General features: G+C 33.4%; 1 non-coding gene across 1 annotated transcript; it reads right to left on the bottom strand.

Annotated features, from left to right (window-relative positions):
- Positions 1 to 3,997: 3,997 nt before the first annotated feature.
- Positions 3,998 to 4,102, bottom strand: LOC147830402 (U6 spliceosomal RNA). The gene has a single exon (XR_015439459.1). It is a non-coding gene; the product is annotated as a U6 spliceosomal RNA (small nuclear RNA).
- Between the last annotated feature and the right edge of the window lie 2,277 nt (positions 4,103 to 6,379).

The following is a 6,379-nucleotide window of genomic DNA, read 5'->3' as shown; positions in this document are numbered from 1 at the left end:
GAGAAGTTATGTGTAGAGATAAAAGTTGATCAAGTATGTGAGGGTAGCCAAAGATAGAGGACAACAGCCATGTTCAAGTCTTTGGTTTTGCTGCCATTTTAAAGCCTAGATTTCCTGTTATTTGGGTATTATGACCAATTTATGTCTTATAATACATATATCCTTCCTTTTTAAAATACTTTAAGTTAGTTATTTTTATTTACAACCCCAAATCCTAATTCAAATATGCAGTCTTTAATGAACAATCCTTAGAACAACTCTTTAGAACAATCCTTATGTAATGTGGAGATAGGCAACTTGAATATGGATTATTCTTAGGAGCTAGACAATTACCATTCATTGTACCACTTAAATAGGGTCCACTTGCACAAGCCTTCTTATTCACTTTCCAATTCCTTGTCTTAAGTTGCAGATCTTTTTCAATAATTGGATGAAAATCATTTTCTTCATGGAATTAAGAGTCATAGGAGACTGATCAACAAAGGGACTTCCTCTCCAACATTCCCTGACACCTTCTGAATACTTTTTGTGATGGAATAAAATTGGTTTATGAAACAGTCAATGCTAATATTGTTAGATAGTTGTGATTGAATTTTTATTTTACATTAAAATTAAATTTTTATTTTAAAAAGGGAAGACTGAAAATTTAAACATAAAACTAAGGTATGAATGCTATCAATTAAAGTAAATGTGAAAAGAAGGAGACATCATGAAATTGAAAATTGTACTTCAGCTATTTATTGTCGGGTTGATTTGGCCTTAACATAAGATAAGAAATTTAATTTTGAAGTTTCTTACACTTTAAACAAAATATCTGAACAAAAATAATCAGGATCCCTTTTGACTCTGCCATCCTATGGTAAATAAAAGAATGTATCACAAAATCTAATGCAGGCATTTTCCCAATCAATGAGCCATGCAGTGCTCATGGAACTAGTAGAGAAGAGCACTTCAGTGCAGCACTTCATCAGCTGCTGAGCCCTGACCCGTCTGTTCTTTCTCTGACCCAGGATACACAACTCACAGAGTCTTCCAGTGGGCCATCTGTCACATCAGCATCTGTCCCTTGAGGACTGGATTATAGCCACAGATCCATGGATTGATGTGTCAGTCCTTCCATCCTTAAAGTTATACAGTTTTAAAAGTGATTTGTTTGCCTTTATCTACCTTTTATGTTTGATAAATCATAAGTCAGTAGTTGGCAATGAACTAGAAAAGTAAGTGAAGAGCAATTCCTTGATACTGACTGTGACTTTTATCATTCCAGCAAAGATGGCCACTCAGTCGTGCCTGAGAGATTGTGAAGTGGAAAAAGCACATTGAGTGTTTCATTAACACCACTCAAGCCTTCTCTGCCTGTATGATTCCCTTCCTATTCGGAATCCTCTGTCTCTTAATCTTGTCTATTGTACCAGTACTTTTTACTGCTGTATGTGTGTGTATATATATATATATTAACATTCTGGCCTCCTCTTCTGCTTTCAAGACTCTTCTCCACAATTCAAACTTTCCTGTCCCTCATCCCAGTTAGTAGTAAGTAGGTAGTAAATTCAGGAAGTAACTACTTTGGTCTAGGTTGTTAATGACTATTAAAGAACTCAATATGTTACAGAAAGGTAGAAAATATTCAGTGCCTACTATGTGCCATCAACTGACTTAAAGGACAATTTAGAAATTTATACCTATGTTACCCTTGATATATCAGACTAAAACAAATATCTAAAGTAATGTGTATTAAGTGCTATAATGAATATGTGGACAATATACCACAAAAACATATAAAACTCAACTCAGCATGGAAAGGTTAGAAGGTGTTACATCAGAAGTCTGTGGAGAAAGACTGTTACTTTCCTTCCAAGTAATGTCACTCAAAAGAAAGAGTAGGATGTCCCTATGAGAAAGAACAAATGAAAAACTCTGAGTAAAGAAGAGTAAACTGGGTTACTAAGGGCATATAAATGTAAGGAGGAAAAGAGAAAAACCTGAGAAGTAATACCTTTCTTTGCTCATTTGGGTTTTTTTTGTTTGTTTGTTTGTTTGAGACAGGGTCTCTCTCTGTAGTTTGGAGTGGCCTTGAACTCACTACATAGCCCAGGCTGGCCTGGAACTCATGATGATTTTCCTGCCTCAGTCTCCCAAGTTCTGGTATTACACGTGTACACTACCATGCCCCACTGGGAGTTTCTTTATAAGCAATCATATACCCCTTATTGAGGTGTTTGAACACTCTAAAAATGTAACATGTGAGTAGATACAAATCATTGTAGTGTTTCACATGTTCACAAGATCAGTTAGACAATAGAGTAGAAAATGAGTGAGAAATAATGAGGAAAAAAGTAAGGATAGAAATAGGATATATTTCAAACCACTTGAAATTAGTCAAACCAAAACTCATTCTGAAATAACAATAGAAGGAAGAAAAATATCCCCACCCAGATATGTCTTACTGAAAGAAGTGATAAGTTGTAAAAATCCTGGGAGATGGGTGGGGCTTAAGAGAGAAAGATTGAAGATGAAAATAGAGGATCCAATTCTGATTGCTGGAGAAATTGATGGAAAAATGTGTGGAGTCAGGAAAAATATCAAGAGAGACCATTGGAGGGAGGTAGTGTGGAAGAAGATACAAGGTGTACCATTAACAATGATAAATAAAGTACTTATGGAAAATTCATATGACAATATCCAAAAATATAAATATAGAAATTATCAGTTAAATAATAAATAACAGTGAAATCACTAATATAGATTATGTAGCAAGAGGGAAACAGGTCTAGAAGGAATATTGCTAAAAAAGGGTAATGATAAAGGATCAAAAAAGTAAAAGAAAAAAAAAGAAAGCATGCTTTAGTAATCTAAGGAAGAGGCTAAGGAGAAGACAAGGAAAAATAAACCTTACATGTTTAAGAATAAGCAAGATATTTTAGAAGAAAAAGAAACAAGAAAAGGAAGAAGTGGAAAGAGGAAGAGCACTGATAGCAAAAAAGACTGGTTCTAGTACATTTTAGAAGCTTAAATATGGCACGACAATTGAGTAGATCAATAAATTTTATTGTATTGAAAACAAGATAGGAGGCAAGGAAATGGACATACAAATTCAACGGTGGTATAAACAAGCTTGTGGTATGTAGCTGTTTTTATCTAGACTTTCAGGCTTAGAATACAGGTTATTACAAAAAAAACTGAAAAAAATTTTAATTAAGAAAGGAATAAATGAACATATCTAAACAAGATCTTTTGTTGAAAATGTGGTTAGAAAGTACTTGCCTGCCCAATGAAGAATCGACTTCAAAAAGAAGAAAGTGTCCATGAGAGGGTACGAAATATATTAATTAATTAATATCACCACATTAAAATATCACCACAAATTTAGGAGATATTTATTTGCCATTCATGGCATATGTGGATTAAGACTCAGCACATAGCTAGCTGGGTCTTCTGTATCAGGATTCTCTAAGGCCAGGATGAAGGCTTTGTCTCTGATTATGGCCCTACTTGACCTCTGCTGAGAAAAGATTTGTTTTCAATATTATGTTCATTGGCAGCACTCAACCCCTTGTGAAATTTTGGATTTAGAACTTCAATTTTCTGCTGGTGGTTGGCTATTAAAGTCCATCATCAATACTTTCCTTTTTCATTTGTGTTTTTTATTAGTATATGTTTGTAATACATAATAAATATATTTGTCATAGAGTTTTGGTACCAATGAACATCACATTTTGTTTACTTTTCCTTCTCCTTCCATTCCATGGGGCTTACCCCATTCTCAGTCCTTTCCCATCTCCACAAAGTCTGTCTCCCTGTTTTCTATCATCCATGTATGATTTTCTTCCTTAATTTATTTATAATTGGGATTTCTCATATAAGATATTTAACCTACTTGAATGATTTATTTCACTTAGCATCATAGTCTCAAAGTGCATCCACTTTGCTTCAAAAGATTCAACTTATTCTTCTTTATAGCTGCATAGTATTCCATCGTGTATTTTTTGTTATCCCTGAAAATATAGAACACTTCATAAATTTGCATATCATCCTTTTAGGGCCCATGATAATCTCCTCTGTGTCACTCTAATTTTAATGTGTGTTCTGCCAAATTGAGCACCTCCATACCTTCTGTACATGGACTTCTCAAAAACATTTGCTTGCCTTTAAAACCAAAACAGAAAGTCTCTTTGAAAGGTGAGCCTTTAAATTTTATGAATTTAACTGTGAAAATGACATTCTATCAATTTTTCACATTTTACTGGTTTAAAAAACATCAAATTTCCTGTATAAACTAAAGGATAGGATATTAACTAAAATATAAAAAGTAGGGAAGGGGAATAGTGCGAGCCAGCTTAGTGTCTGCACATGACAATAATTTAGGTAGAATATTAATCCAAATCAGTGTGTTTGGAGAACATGGGTAGTAGCTGTGGATTTGGTAAGATATCACAAAATTTGGAATACAACTTGAAATATGTATTTAATAGTTTTATAGTGTATGGGAAAAATAGTCAAAAATTAGTCCTGATTAATGGGAAAAAACAAAGGAACTTACAGTTAAATATAATTATTTTTGATTAGAAAACTTCTCCTGCAGATGTCTAAATATCTCTTATTGATATATTAATGACATATTCAATCATCTATTATCATGTTCAAGTTGGTAACCCATGGTGATGAACAATTATAGGAGGGGCAGGGAGTAGAATGGTTTGTGGCCAAAGTCTTTGACCAAACTACCTTAAATCACACCAGATACATGGGCACCAATTTGATTTACACCTAAGATGAACCATGGAAACAAAATACTGCTAGTACATTTAAGACACAGAGTGGTGAGTGAAACTAAAAATGTACAAATGGAGACATTTCCTTAAGATAATCCTACATTTTACTTATCAGTCAAAAAACTAAGGCTGAATGTCTTAATTGATAATGCTCAAAAAGTAAAACTAGGGGAAAATTCACAGCCTCTAAAAATGAGTTTAACATTATGTGTCAGAAACATTTATTTTGAAAAAAATTTTTCAAAATAGACAGTGAAATGTTTAATAAACATAAAGTTAAAAGTATTCTTATTATTCTGTATACATGTAATGCCTAAGGTACAGTATGTTTATGGTATGAGAATAAGTACCCTTCTGGAGACTAGTCTTAAAAGTATCTGAGATGGCTCAAAAATTAAAATAGGATTCTAAAATATAAAGATGATACTCATCAAATGGCCCAATTTGTAAATGTCAGTATTTGATATTTCAAGTGTTTGCTATGCAATTTTGCCATTGATTCAATTCCCTCCATCTCTCCATTCCTCAATTCTATAAAAATATATCAACTTGTGGGCAGAATAGCACTTAGATGAGAGTTCTCATTGTGATTACTAGAAAAAATATGTGAAACACAAGGTAGGTCAAGGGAGAAAATGTGATATTATGGAATTTCTTGTGTATTAGAAAGAAACACTTGACTCGTATAAATATATTTCCTGTGTATAAAGACAAGTCCCTTCATGTTTAGAGAGAAATGGAAGGGGAAATAATCTGTTACACATTCCCTCTTTCTCTTAGTGAACTAGACCAAGAACACTGAGGACCATGACATCTTTAATAAAAATAAATTCAAGAATCACTGAAGACTTTGAAAAGAGGGGCTTTCCCACTAGTGTAAAAATGTCAATACATTTTGACTGGATACTAATGGGAAGGATGGCAATTAACATAAGATCTGAAAATATTTCAGTGATTTATCTGCTCATATATATGCACCTAGGTATGGTGCATTGATATTTAGTAACCTGAAAATGTCTTCATATTTACCTATAACTTTATGAACACTTTTAGTGAATATAAAGTTCAAATTTATTTTAAAAAATCGAGAAAAAAGGAAAACTTTACAAAATATCTTGGAAAGATTTATGCTTATTCTGTTTATTAAAACAAAAGAAGGAGCCACTGAGTCACTTGCTATATCAGAAGAAAAATGCAAAACATATATTTGCTACTTTGTATTTCTTCAGAACCAAATAGTTTAAAAATTAGCTTAGAGTCAGAAATCAAAGAACTCTTATACTGTATAAAAACTGTGGAATGAAATCACTTCTCTGCAAAAATTTTACTGCAGTCTAATCTTCAAATGTTTTCTAATACTTTATTTGTGTCAGGATGACCCCCATGACTAATTTCAAGTGGTAATAATCTTGTAGTGAATATTAATAACAAAATGTCATATAGGTATTGATTAAAAAAACAAAAGGGGACTGTTAAAACATCAAATTACAGGGCTTCTGGGCTGCCATCCATCCCACTGCTCCCGGTCCAGAGATAGGGGCTTCTGAGCCACTGTCCCATTGCTCCTGGTCCAGAGGTAGGGGCTTTCTGGCTACCTTCACTCCTGC

Source organism: Heterocephalus glaber, unplaced genomic scaffold (genome assembly GCF_053883595.1).
Source record: "Heterocephalus glaber isolate CG9 unplaced genomic scaffold, H.glaber_assembly_v1.0 deba00000122, whole genome shotgun sequence".
In the NCBI taxonomy this organism is placed as follows: Eukaryota; Metazoa; Chordata; class Mammalia; order Rodentia; family Bathyergidae; genus Heterocephalus; species Heterocephalus glaber.
This window is presented reverse-complemented; position numbering and strand designations above follow the sequence as displayed.